This window comes from Leucoraja erinacea, chromosome 11 (genome assembly GCF_028641065.1).
Source record: "Leucoraja erinacea ecotype New England chromosome 11, Leri_hhj_1, whole genome shotgun sequence".
Taxonomy (NCBI): Eukaryota; Metazoa; Chordata; class Chondrichthyes; order Rajiformes; family Rajidae; genus Leucoraja; species Leucoraja erinaceus.
Genome location: NC_073387.1, coordinates 16,002,617 through 16,016,465, shown reverse-complemented (window position 1 = coordinate 16,016,465; position 13,849 = coordinate 16,002,617).

Below are 13,849 nucleotides of genomic sequence, written 5' to 3'. Positions count from 1 at the left end.
CCTGATGTTCTACGAGAGAGTACAAGCAGTCCAGCAAGGTCCTGCCATTTTATGATGAAGTAACCTCCATAGAGGGTTGTGTTCATTAAAAATGCTGGCAATTCCATTGCACCCATTAGGATAAACTGAACCATTCCCGGAGAGAGGACTAGCCCTGGTGAAAGGAGAAAGAACATAATGTTTCCTCACTTGCCCCTTCATGGGAACGAGCCCACAGATTTCACCATGGGAAGCTTTCACTGTCCTAATAAATGCCCAGTATTATTGGTCAGCTGAACAAAATCTCGAATGACATTAAAAGAAGCAACGAGTACAGAGTGTACACTGAGCGTGGATCTCAGGATCCATCATTGGGAGTGGCTTGGTCACTCGACCACTCACTGAGATGGCCAAACCCTGAAGGATGTGTCTGCCAGGCTCTTTCTACAGCAGGTAGAGAATGAGCCAACACAAGGGATTGGCCTACTTGACCTCCTCCTCTCCTGTCCACCTGCAACAGGTGAATCTTTTGACCATGGCTTTGGCAGAAATCAGAAGACCATTGCACAGTTCTCATTGAAGACCATTTTTTGTCATTACACCAAAGTCATCCCATATTGCTCTGACTGGCAAAACAGTTTTTGGAGCTGCAGAGGCTGAGACATTGACATTGTTCAAGGTAGAGGATGATTGACTATATCTCTACAGAAGTCAGGAGATGTGGGGAAAGTGGGAAAGTGTTTTTGAGACCAATATTGGATCAACTGTATGGGCCTGAAAAATTGTGCTCCCTCAGACTTTATTCCTTGGAGTGCAGGAGGCTGAGGGGTGATTAATACCAGATGGTTGAATTATTGAGGGGAATAGATACACTGAATGAACAGCCTTTTATCCAATGTGGGGGTATCAAGAACCAGAGGACACAGGTTTGAAGTGAGAGGATAAGATTTAATATGAACACGAAGGGCATCCTTTACATTCAAAGGGTAAAGGATTCAAACAAGAGGAATTAAGTATAGAAGCAAAGAGGTCCTTCTGCAGTTGTACAGGGCTCTTGTGAGACCAAACCTGGACTATTAAGTGCAGTTTTGGTCTGCAAATTTGAGGAAGGACATTCTTGCTATTGAAAGCGCAGTTTACAAGGTTAATTCCCAGGATGGCGGGACTGTCATATGCAGTGAGAATGGAGCAGCTGGGCTTTTTACTCTGGAATTTAGAAGGATGAGAGGCGATCTTATTGAAACATATAAGATTATTAAGGGTTTGGACATGCTAGAGGCAGGAAACATGCTCCCAATGTTGGGAGAGTCCAGAACCAGAGACCACAGTTTAAGAATAAGGGGTAAAACATTGAGAACGGAGATGAGGAAAACGTTTTCACAGGGATGGTTGTGAATATGAGGAATTCACTGCCTCAGAGGGTGATAGAGGCCACTTCGCTGGATGCTTTCAAGAGAGAGCTAGATAGAGTCTCAAAGATAGCGGAGTCAGGGGATATTGGGAGAAGGCAGGAACGGTGTGCTGATTGTGGATGATCTGCCATGATCACATAGAATGGCGGTGCTGACTTGAAGAGCCATATGGCCTACTCATGCACCTTTTGTCTATAAAGGGTAGTAGTTATATGTGATGTGCTGCCAGAGGAGGTAGTTGAAGCAGGTACAAACATGTCCATTAAAAGACACGGACAGGTTCATGGAAAGGAAAGGTTCAGAGAGATATGGGGCAAATGGAATTAAGTTTGATGAGGAAACTGGGTAGGATTGCAGGTAGACTGGGGAAATTAGATTGGTACTGGACCCCAAGAAAGGGAACTTTAAAGAGTGCCTTTGTGATAGATTCTTTGAACAGCTTGTATTGGAGCCAACCAGGGAGAAGGCAATTCTGGATTTAGTGTTATGTAATGAACAAGTTTTGATAAAGGACCTCGAGGATAATGATCCATTAGGAGGCAGTGACCATAACATGGTCAGGTTTAATCTACAATTGGAAAGGGAGAGGGTTGGATCAGAGGTGTCAGTGTTGCAGTTGAATAAAGGGGACTATGGGGCCATTAGGGAGGAGCTGGTCAAAGTTAACTGGAAAGATACACTAGCAGGGATAACAGTGGAACAAAAATGGCAGGTATTTCTAGGAATAATACAGAAGGTGCGGGATCAGTTCATTCCTAGGAGGAAGAAAGATTCCAAGGGGAGAAAGGGACGACCATGGCTGACAAGGGACGTCAGGGACAGTATAAAAATTCAACCGAAGAAGCACAACGTAGCAAAGATGAGCGGGAAGCAAGAGGATTGGATAATATTTAAAGAACAGCAGAAGATAACCAAAAAGACAATACGGGAAGAAAAGATGACCTACGAAGGTAAGCTAGCCAAGAATATAGAGCAGGATAGTAAATGCTTCTTTAGGTATGTGAAGAAGAAAAAATTAGTTAAGACCAAAGTTGGACCCTTGAAGACCGAAAAATGTGAATTTATAATGGGGAACAAGGAAATGTCAGATGAGTTGAACAGGTGCTTTTGATCTGTCTTCACTAAGGAGGACACAAACGTATCTTCCTGATATAGCAGTGGCCAGAGAATCTGATAACGAGATAACGGAGGAACTGAAGGAAATCCACATTAGGCAGGAAATGGTGTTGGATAGACTGATGGGACTGAAGGCTGATAAATCCCCAGGGCCTGATGGTCTGCATCCCAGGTTACGTAAGGAAATGGCTCTAGAAATTGTGGATGCATTGGTGATAGTTTTCCAATGTTCTATAGATTCAGGATCAGTTCATGTGTATTGGATGGTAGCTAATGTTATTGCACATTTTAAGAAAGGCGGATGAGAGAAAACCAGGTAGCTTGATATGGGTGAGGAAGATGCTGGAGTCAATTATAAAAGATGAGATAGCCGAACATTTGGATAGCAGTAACAGGATCGGTCTGAGTCAGCATGGATTTACAAAGGGGAAATCATGCTTGACTAATCTTCTGGAATTTTTTGAAGATGTGACGAGAAAAATGGACAAGGGAGAGCCAGTGGATGTAGTGTACCTGGACTTTCAGAAAACATTTGATAATGTCCCTCATAGGAGATTAGTGGGAAAAAGTAGGGCACATGGTATTGGGGGTAGAGTGCTGACATGCATAGAGAAGTGGTTGGGTGACAGGAAACAAAGAGTAGGGATTAAGGGGTTCCTTTCAGAATTGCAGGCAGTGACTGGTGGGATACCACAGGGCTTGGTGCTGGGGCCGCAGCTATTTACAATATACGTCAATGATTTGGATGAAGGAATTCAAAGTAACATTAGCAAATTTGCAGATGACACAAAGCTGGGTGGCAATGTGAACTGTGAGGAGGAATGCAGGGTGACTTGGACAGGATGGGGGAGTGGGCAGATGCATGGCAGATGACGTTTAATGTGGATAAATGTGAGATTCTTCACTTTGGTAGCAAAAGCAGGAAAGCAGATTACTATCTAAATGGCGTCAAGTTGGGAAAATGGGAAGTACAATGGGATCTGGGGGTCCTTGTACATCAGTCTATGAAAGTAAGCATGCAGGTACAGCAGGTAGTGAAGAAAGCAAATGGAATGTTGGCCTTTATAGCAAGAGGAATCGAATATAGGAGCAAAGAGGTCCTTCTGCAGTTGTACAGAGCCCTAGTGAGGGAGTGCAGCATAGGTTTACAACATTAATTCCCGGGATGGCGGGACTGTCATATGCTGAGAGAATGGAGCAGCTGGACTTGTACACTCTGGAGTTTAGAAGGATGAGAGGATATCTCATTGAAACATATAAGTTTGTTAAGCGTTTGGACACGCTAGGGGCAGGAAACATGTTCCCGATGTTGGGGGTGTCCAGAAGCAGGGGCTACAGTTTAAGAATAAGCAGTAAGCCGTTTAGAACAGAGACGAGGTAACACTTATTCTTCACAGTGAGTGGTGAGTCTGTGGAATTCTCTGCCTCAGAGGGCGGTGGAGGCAAGTTCTCTGGATGCTTTCAAGAGAGAGCTAGATAGGGCTCTTAAAATTAGCAGAATCAGGGGATATGGAGAGAAGGCAGGAACGGGGTACTGATTGTGGATGATCAGCTATGATCACATTGAATGGCGGTTCTGGCTTGAAGGGCCGTATAGCCTACTCCTGCACCTATTGTCTATAAAGGGAAGTAGGTATATGTGATGAGCTGCCAGAGAAGGTAGTTGAAGCAGGTACTAAAATTTAAATTAAAAAGACACTTGGACAGGGTCATGGAAAGGAAAATTTTAAAAGGATTTTGCCGTGATTAGAGAGCAAATGGAATTAAATTTGATGAGGAAACTTGATCAGCATGGACGAGTTGCAGCTGTTTCTGTGCTGTACAACTCTATGGTTCCGTGACTCTGACTAAGTCCTGATAGCTGTGTGAGAGCATCTTCACCAAAACCAAAATTGCAGAACTTCAAGAAGGCAGCTCACCACCATCTTCTCCAAAGCAGTTAGGGATGGATAATAAATATTGACTTTGATGCTGAATACTGAGTAAAAACTATTTGGAATAAACCTTCTCTTTTGCACCACACTGTAGATTATCTGCCACAATTTATCCCAATCACCGACAAAGATACTTGAGTTACTCTTACTGTTAGTTACTATCATTATAATAAATGCATCATCAGCACACACAGATATGTCGGTTCTCAAAGTATTTTTTTTAAAGTACACAAATAGAATTATAAGGAATTATTTTTAAATGAAAAGGGGAAATACAGAAGTATTTCTGAAGATAAGGTCAGAGTAAAAGAGGAAGGATCTGTGTTACGTCCAGTTTTCACTTCTGCTGTGAAACTCAGCAAGTGCCCCAACAGAGACATTTGCACTAGAGTAGACAGTTGGTGATCCCAGTGTTTAGAATGTGAGAGTGACGACTGTGTGAGTTTCAAGGGGCGATGAAATTAAGTACGAAGAGAAAGATTCAGGAGCTGGGAAAAATATAAAAACAGAGGGTGAAGCAGCAATAAAAAGGAACTTTATTTCTCTGCAGAATGCACACAATATGGGGGGGGGGGGGGGGGCAATGAGTTGTGAACACAGATTAAGGAAGTAGACATTAGATTTCTTCTCACGATGCGGACAAGACTAACTGCTGAGCTGATGATGAGGTGCCCTTTCTGATTCCATCCAGATTGTTTGCTTAGAAATCAATTGTTTAACATGTGGGACTCACTGCTCAGGCTTCCATTTTTAGCCCATGAGGATGTGAACATCCTTATTTAGCCGGTGAACGATGCTCTCACAGTGCTCTTGAGAGGAATGAAGGAACAGCAATGGATTTCCAAGTCATGACCGGAGAGGCACCCACAGCATGTGGTGATCCCATGGGCCTGTTGACATTGTCTTTCTTGGTTTATGGGATCACTGATATGAGAGGTGTTATTGAAGTGGACTTGGCAATGAACATTGAGATACCTTGCGGTGGTTGATTGAGACTGAAGACACGGTACACAAGTGGTGGAAACAACGAAGATTACAGTAGTAGATGGGGACATGCTATGTCCTGGACGATGTTGAGCTTCTTCAGTACCGCTGGAGTTTCATTCATCAAGGCATTGCACACTCCTGAATTGGGCCTTGCCACTGATGGAGAGGTTTTGTGGTGTCAGGAATTGCTTGCACCATGATAACAAGAAATGAATCACCTTTCCTTTATTGATACTGCTTCTTAATGCTGCAACTCCCTAACTAGTATAACTGTTGGAGTACTTTCACCGGAAGGAATGGAAACGTTTAGGAAAGCAACCTACCACTGTCTTGAGAGCAATTAACAATGGGGGGGGGGGGGGGGGGGGGGGGGGGGGCACTAACCTTGACACTGATGCTCAAATTGTCGAGAATAACTGAATGAGTAAAGAAATGCTACACAAATAAAATCAAATAACCTGGATTAATGATTTTCAAATACTTACAAATACTTTATAATTTTGGAGGTTCCCCAACACTTGTAAAGGGAGCAGTGTCAATAGAAACTCTTCTCAATCTCTCTTAAATCCCCACTGCCCAGCTTCCTAACAATCTCAACTTTATTTTCTTTCCTTTTGTCAAATTTAAAAATTATCCAAGTTTCTCCTCTGCCTCTTGTGACTAACCTCATGTTCCCATATCTCACCTGACATAGAAACAGAGAAACATAGAAAATAGGCGAAGGAGGAGGCCATTTGGCCCTTAGAGCTAGCACCGCCATTCATTGTGATCATGGCTGATCATCCACAATCAGTAGCCTGTGCCTGCCTTCTCCCCATATCCCTTGATTCTGCTAGCCCCTAGAGCTCTATCTACATTTTAAATTCATCCAGTGAATTGGCATCTACTGTGTTCTGTGACTGAAATCCTAACGGGAATCCAAAAATTCTCTGCCGCTCCGCACTGCTGCTGTCTCTGTTGCCTGACATTCATAGAAACATAGAACATAGGTGCAGGAGGAGGCCATTCAGCGCTTCGAGCCAGCACTGCCATTCAATATGATCATGGCTGATCATCCAGAATCAGTACCCCGTTTCTGTTTTCTCCCCATATCCCTTGATTCCGTTAGCCCTAAGAGCTAAATCTATCTCTTGAAAACTTTGTGAATTGGCTTCCACTGCCTTCAGTGGCAGAGAATTTCACAGATTCACAACTCTCTGGGTGAAAACGTTTTTTCTCATCTCAGTTTTAAATGGCCTCCCCATTATTTTTAGACTTTATTTTTACAAAAACACTTGTTTAAAAGGATATTGGGATGAGGATAGGTGATTGTGAGTGGGATATTTGTTATACTGATTGTATTGGGAAGGGTGATTATAGAGTGATGGGTTGTATATATGACTAAGATACTGTAAAGTATATGAGGGTTTTTCTTTTCTTTTTCTTTTTTCCTTTTATATAAGGCTTTGTAAATATTTGATTAGTGTTCAAATGTAAATAATTTGGTGTACATATAGTGGCTGGTGTACATATGGTGTACATATAGCTGCTAAATTTGTACAAGATAATTGCAAGCAGTTGAATAAGGGGTGGGAATTAATAAGCTTTTGCTTCTTCCTGCTCCTTTTCGGACACATATGCTTTCATTTATTTATAGATATTGTTTATGACACTTTATAAATATTATTGTTTTGTTTTTTGTATGCTGTTTCACACTTGCTTTTTATTCTTTTATTCTGTTCGAAATAAATAATTAAAACAAATAAAAATAAAATAAGACTGTGGAAAATAACTGCAGAAGGACCTCTTTACTCCTATACTCAATCCTCTAATTATGAAAGCCAACATGCCATTAGCTTTCATCACTGCCTGCTGAACCTGCATGTTTACTTTCAGTGAATGGTGTACAAGGACACCCAGGTCTCATTGCGCTTCTCTTTTTCCTAATCTGACACCATTGAGATAATAATCTGCCTCCTTGTTCTTGCCACCATAGTGGATACTCTCACATGTATCTACATTATACTGCATCTACCATGCATCTGCCACTCACTCAACCTGTAGCATCCTCTTCGCAGTTCACACTGCCACCCAGCTTTGTGTCGTCTGCAAATTTGCTAGTGCTACTTTTAATTCCATCGTGTTAATCATTAATGTCTATTGTAAATAGTTGACTACATCACTGACGTGGAGCCCAAGCAATTGAAGGCAGAATCCTTTCATGCAGACATGGATATCTCGAAGAGAGTTGCACTGATCATTAACTCCCACATGCTGCATTATGGACATATACTGTAGCTTCCCTTGCCATCTCCAGCCAATTTTGTTTATATTTTCATAGCCCGTATACAATTTGGAACTTAATGATCAATGGTCAAGCAGTTTACATTGTGAAAATCAATTATATTCCTGAGCACTTTCACATTTTATAAAACCATTTATCAGGATTGAACAGAATTATAACAGTTTACGGGTCTATTTGTGCCACTCTGCTAACGTGGCCAAGCATTTCTGGGTGTGGATTGCCTTGCAGAAAGGGCATGTATTTTCAAGATGGGACACAAAAAAAAATGGTGGCCATTCTGCATGCATATTTGTTTACTGAGACACTGGGAGCAATTTATCCACCAGTTTGCAAAGAGTATTATCTTGGGAAACCACAGCTAAGTGAGAAACTAATAGAGAGACTATAGAGATGACAGTGTAGTGTTATGGTGATTCAATATGAGGAGGGCTTGATTCTCAATCTGGAGATATAAATCCAAATCCTGCTTTGGAATCTGGTGAATTGAAATAAAAAGGAATGATTAATTAATTAATTAAGTTCCAAATTCAATGATGGTGACTATGAAGGCCTCAGATGGCTGGCAAACCTACCTATATCATTATGCCCTTCTGGTGAGGAAAACTCACCTGATTTGGCATCCACGTGATTCCAGGCACATAGCAATGTGGTTGGCTCTTAACTGCCCTGTGAGATGGTCCCGCCCTCCAGTATTTTCGGGGGGCAGTTCGGGATGGGCAATACATACTGGCTTTGTAGCAACCTCACATCCCAGGAATGAGAACTAAATGTCTGCACGGGCTTTGTGTGGAAAACTGGCAGAGTGAAATGGAATATATTTTGCAAATTATGTTTGTTCAATGGGATTTTGCCATAAATAGTTTTCTGAGAAAGAACAGTAACTGTGTAGTTGATGAAGTGACATTGACATGAGTGGAACATCACATGGGTCATTTGCAAAAGTTATGAAAGTTTGGCTGGAAACTGTTATGTTAGAAGCAAAGAGCAAATAATAATTGAGCTGATACGAGGATTGGTAGAAACCGTGTGTGGACATGGCATCGAAGGACGAGAAGCCGAAGCAAAGAATTGGAAGCCCAATAACCGAACGGAAACAAAGTCGAAACGTCAAATAATTGAAAGTGTAAAAATCAAAAAAGAGTTACATTGATTTAAAAACAATAATATTACATGTATAAATAGTTCTTACATTCGGGAACCTGGTTACTTAAGTGGTGGGATTATTTCCCTGTCCTAACTATACCTTTGCTTTAGCCGGTGGCCCCATCCATTCCATCCCTCCCTCGCAAAGATGTGAGATTTCATTAAGAGCACACTTGGATGAATAGATGCAAGCGGCATGTAAAGCATCTCCTCCATGCGCGCAATACATGAAGCCAATGAAATGAGACAACTGTCACACCAAAGATTGACACAAAATGCTGGAGTGACTCGGTGGGACAGGCAGCATTTCTGGAGAGAAGGGATGGGTGGCGTTTCGGGTCGAAATCGGGTGGAAAGGACTGGAAGGCTCACACACCAAGAAGTACAGAAGAAAAAACAATATCCGGACACAAATTGAACCAAAAGATATAGACGACAAACCGACAAAACTCAAAACTGCTATCAAACGGACAGGATGCTGAACTGTTATTGAACCAACAGAATGCAGAACTGAATGGTCAACACCCAGTTGGTGATGATCTCTGGTATTTATACTAAGTAATAGATTAGGGGAGCAGATTAAATGCAGGTGTAACTTCTAATAGCTCAGGGGAGAGGTGTAGAAAGAGTCTCAAGTGTCTGGAGGTGTAGCAAGTGTGACAGTTTTACTACTGCTGCACTGTAACCTCTCTCATAATCACTTTGCAAGTGGAATGGTTGCATCAAGCGTGGGATTGTCCCCAAGATAATGTCTGTATGTCGTGATGATTAAGGACCTTTCATGTTTACCGGCTTAAGTAGCTCAGTCAGTCACAACATTTGGGGGCTTGTCCAAATTATGTGTGAGATTCATTATGTGGATCCAGTGCAGGTCGTGTGTATTTTGAAGTGTAGCACTCCATAGGTAGATCTGTTTAATCCAACAACCATGGGAGGTAGAGATGAACTCAGTGATTAACTGTAGCATGAGATGTAAAGTGTGATGTGTGTTTGTCTATATGTGTAATGGAACTGCGACCAGAGAGTGCTATGTATTTAGATGAGAGCCCCCATTTAGTGAATCACACAAAGGGTGTTGAGTGTATGGAACAAGCTGCAAGAGGAGGTAGTTGAGGCTGGGACTATACCAACGTGTAAGAAACAGTTAGACAGGTACATGGATAGGACATGTTTGGAGGGATATGGACCAAACGCAGGCAGGTGGGACTAGTGTAGGTGAGACATGTTGGGTGGTGTGACCAGGTTGGGCCAAAGGGCCTGTTTCCACACTGTATCACTGAATGACTCTACGAGTTAGATTAACCACAAACTGCTGATCTGCTGAGACTTGATGCTTGCAACCAGAAACATTAACCATTCCTTTCCCACTGACTCATGCTGCTAATTATGATGAGCTCCTCCAGCAGATTATTTGTTGCTCCAGATTCCAAGTAATAGACTTCATCTGCAGGTTCCTCTGTCTCTTTCTTTAACCACTTCTCTTTTCTGGCTTGTAACTGTTTGCTGCCCATCTGCATCTTGTCCCCTATTTGAAAATTGTGACGGAAAAAATAATGTTGTTGATGCAAGACTGGTGCACTGTAGCCCCATCCCCCCACCCCCACACCCCCCCCACCCACCTCTGATATGATTGTCTTCACAACACAATTTTCTACTGCAGAAGGTTTCCTAGAAACACACCTATTGCATTACAGCAGAACCAGCAATATTTTACAAGTGTATTTTCTTCAGTTGAGGAAGTGCTCAGAATAGCTTTCAAACTTTAACCAGAACAGTTCTCTGAGCAAGTGTTACCAGTAACTGTTCTGAACTTCCATTAAAAAGAGCATTATTTATACTATCCATGTGTCCTTTTATAATATAAGAACGTTGGATTTTCTTTGAAACTGGCGAAATCTGGCCAGTGAATAAACATTATTTAGTACAATTTAGTTCACTTGGGAATAACCTAGCTTTAAATAGCTGAAAATTATATTACAATTCAAAATTGCTTCAAATTTGCTTTGTAGAACTGGGAGGTCACGTGAATTATTCGCTCCAAAAGTCTTGGTGCAATCTGTGAGGTTAAACTTGGAGAAAGATGCTGGACAAAATTGGATGATTATGAAGATGGTGGCTGAAGATTCAATAAAGAAAATGGGAACTCATGAGAATATTGGACTGACAACAAATTGCAGTGTTTTTATTATCAATTTCAGCTCTTTTGTGTCCTCCTAAACCAAAAATCCACCATGACCCGCTGCAATCGATATAGTTTTAAACTGCCAGACCGCCCGAATCACAGTGGCACATTTGGAAGAGCTGCTGCCTCACTGGGCGAGAGACCCGGGTTCGATCCTGACCTTGGGTACTTCTGTATGGAATTTACACATTCTCTCCACGACCGAGTGGATTTCCTCCGGATGCTCCTGGTTCCTCCCACATCCCAAAATTGTGTGGGGTTGTGGCTTAATTGGCCTCAGTAAATTCCCAGCAGTGAGTGAAGGAGAAAGTGGGATAATATAAAACTAGTACGGGTGATCTATGGTCGTCGTGGATTGGAGGCTCGAAACCCCCATTTCTGTGTTGTATCTCTAAACTGAAATAAACTAAACTAAACCAAAAGGAACCAAATCAGTAACTTCGCTGCAATGCAAGAACATTAACATATTATCAGTGCATAACAGTAAATTCTCTAATTTCCATAGCCGTCGACATTTTGCTTCCTTCCAATAAACTTTCAAATGGCGAGGTTATGTCCAAACACATCCAATGCATTTTTAGAGTGAGACTGGAATGCAGATGAATCAATCCGGATAAGGCAACCCGACAGTGTCTGGATGTGGTCATAAAATCCCAGATTACAGAAGTACAATATTCCAGTGGCAGAGTCCACAAAGTAAAAGTCTTTCCCTGTGTAATTATGTGCGGCCAATTCTAAAGTGGTCCTGGGGACACGAGTTTCAAGCTAGCTGTGCTCAATCCCACACTTGCCAAGTATCAATTTACAGATGAGTCTGAAGAAGCGTTTCGGCCTGAAACTTTGCCTATTTTCTTTGCTCCATAGATGCTGCTGCACCCGCTGAGTTTCTCCAGCAATTTTGTGTACCTTTGATCTTCCAGCATCTGCAGTTCCTTCTTAAACAATTTACTGATGCTCAGTATAAAGCTGCACGTTATTTCTCACAGGGAATCCACATAATGAGGCGGAGGTTTCTCTGCAGCGGCTTGCCAGCTGGTTTAATTTTCCGTTTCTTTGTTTTCCTGCTTCAAGCCGTTTCCACGCTGAGTAACAGCTTGCTCTTCACCGGTGACCATCACGTTGCTTACGTTATCATTTCCCGTTGTGTTTAAGAAGGAAATGCAGATGCTGGAACAATCGACAAAATGCTGGAGAAACTCAGCGAGTGAGGCAGCAAATATGGAGCGAAGGAGTGGGTGACGCTTCGGGTCGAGGCCCTTCTACAGACTGATGATGGGACGGGGTGGGAAGAAAGTTTTTTTTTAAATCATTTTCCGTGTACACCCGCACCCCATTGTCAATCTCCCTTTCTCTCAAAGTCCCACAAACCCTTTCCCCTGCCACCGACTCCATCCATCTCACTGGCAACTGTGTGAGGCCGAAGAGACCGGTAGCAACCACGGTGTTGTGTTTACCTGGAGACGAGGTCTGACCATATATTCTGGGAGAAGACAAATTACCGCTGAATGAGGAATAGACAATGGACAGGAGTGGCTTTATTCTGCTCTGTCCGAACCCAGCTCTGTCCCGGCAAGGGCCAGGATGGAGTTATAAAAATAAATTATTCTGATCTCCACCCAACTCGGGAAACCCCGTCACAGGGAAAACTGGCTGGAGACCCAACAAACCCCATATCCCTCCCACTCACTCTTCTCATGTCTTGAAACATCCCTGGATCAGGCCAGGTTATTATATTCAGACATCTCGTCACAAACTGTAACAGCCTCACTAGCGGTTCTGTGGGAGATCAAATCTCTCTGGAAATTAATGAAGTTCAAAATTAATGTTTACAGACATGGGGTGGGGGAAATGTGTTTAAAATGGTAATTTCTTCATTGTTCCTCTTTCCAACAGAAAACAGAAATCGGATTTATTTCTTGCATAATGGAGGCAACAGTGTCAGTGTTAAAAGGACCGGACAATGCTGGGAGCGGCACTCGTGTCTGGGAATGGGAACCACACTCAGGACGAGGAATCCAGATAGTGGTAACTCTCCGCATCCAGAGTAGTGACGTGTGGAGCAAACAGTGGGGCAATGGCTGGAGGAACAGAGATATGAAACAGGAGGCGAATGTGGATGACCGTACTGTTAATCTGGAAATTAAAAAACCCGCATTTAGATGCTCGGGATTGTTCACTTTCGCTGAAACACAGCCGAGTAACCAGATCCTGAAACTATATCAAATATATGGGATCAAAGTTGAGTGGGCGAGACATGGATCAACAATGTGTTACTCTGTAAATAATGTCACGTATAATGACGAGAGATAACCGGAATTGTGAAGAGAGAATCTCCCTATAAAACAATTGGGGGAAAAATATTTCTTCACTGATTCTGATATAACCAACAGGAGTAAAAATAGTTTGTTAATTTCACCAGGAACAGCAGGGGAAGGAATGTGTCCCACAATGACTATTATAGGCATCTCACTGACACGTTGTTAGATCGAGTCAGTGTTGATGAATTAGCAACAAATAACTTGTGGAAATGAGCCTCAGCACTGTGGGCCTGGGTTGAGATTGGCCAGTGATACTGATAGTCTGCTACTCAAAGTTACCCAGTGAACCAGGTCCATTCCTCATTGGGTAGTGATCCCAGAGAAAGTCCATCATTTGTCGAACTAACACTCGGTCGGAGAGTTCCCATCTTTAGGGCGGTCGAGTTCCTGCAATAAATCTGCCGGCGCTCTCCATCACTTCAACACATGGAGACCAGGACTGGAGCAGGAACACGCTGATATTCCCAGACACTGGCAACGGGAAAACTGCTCCC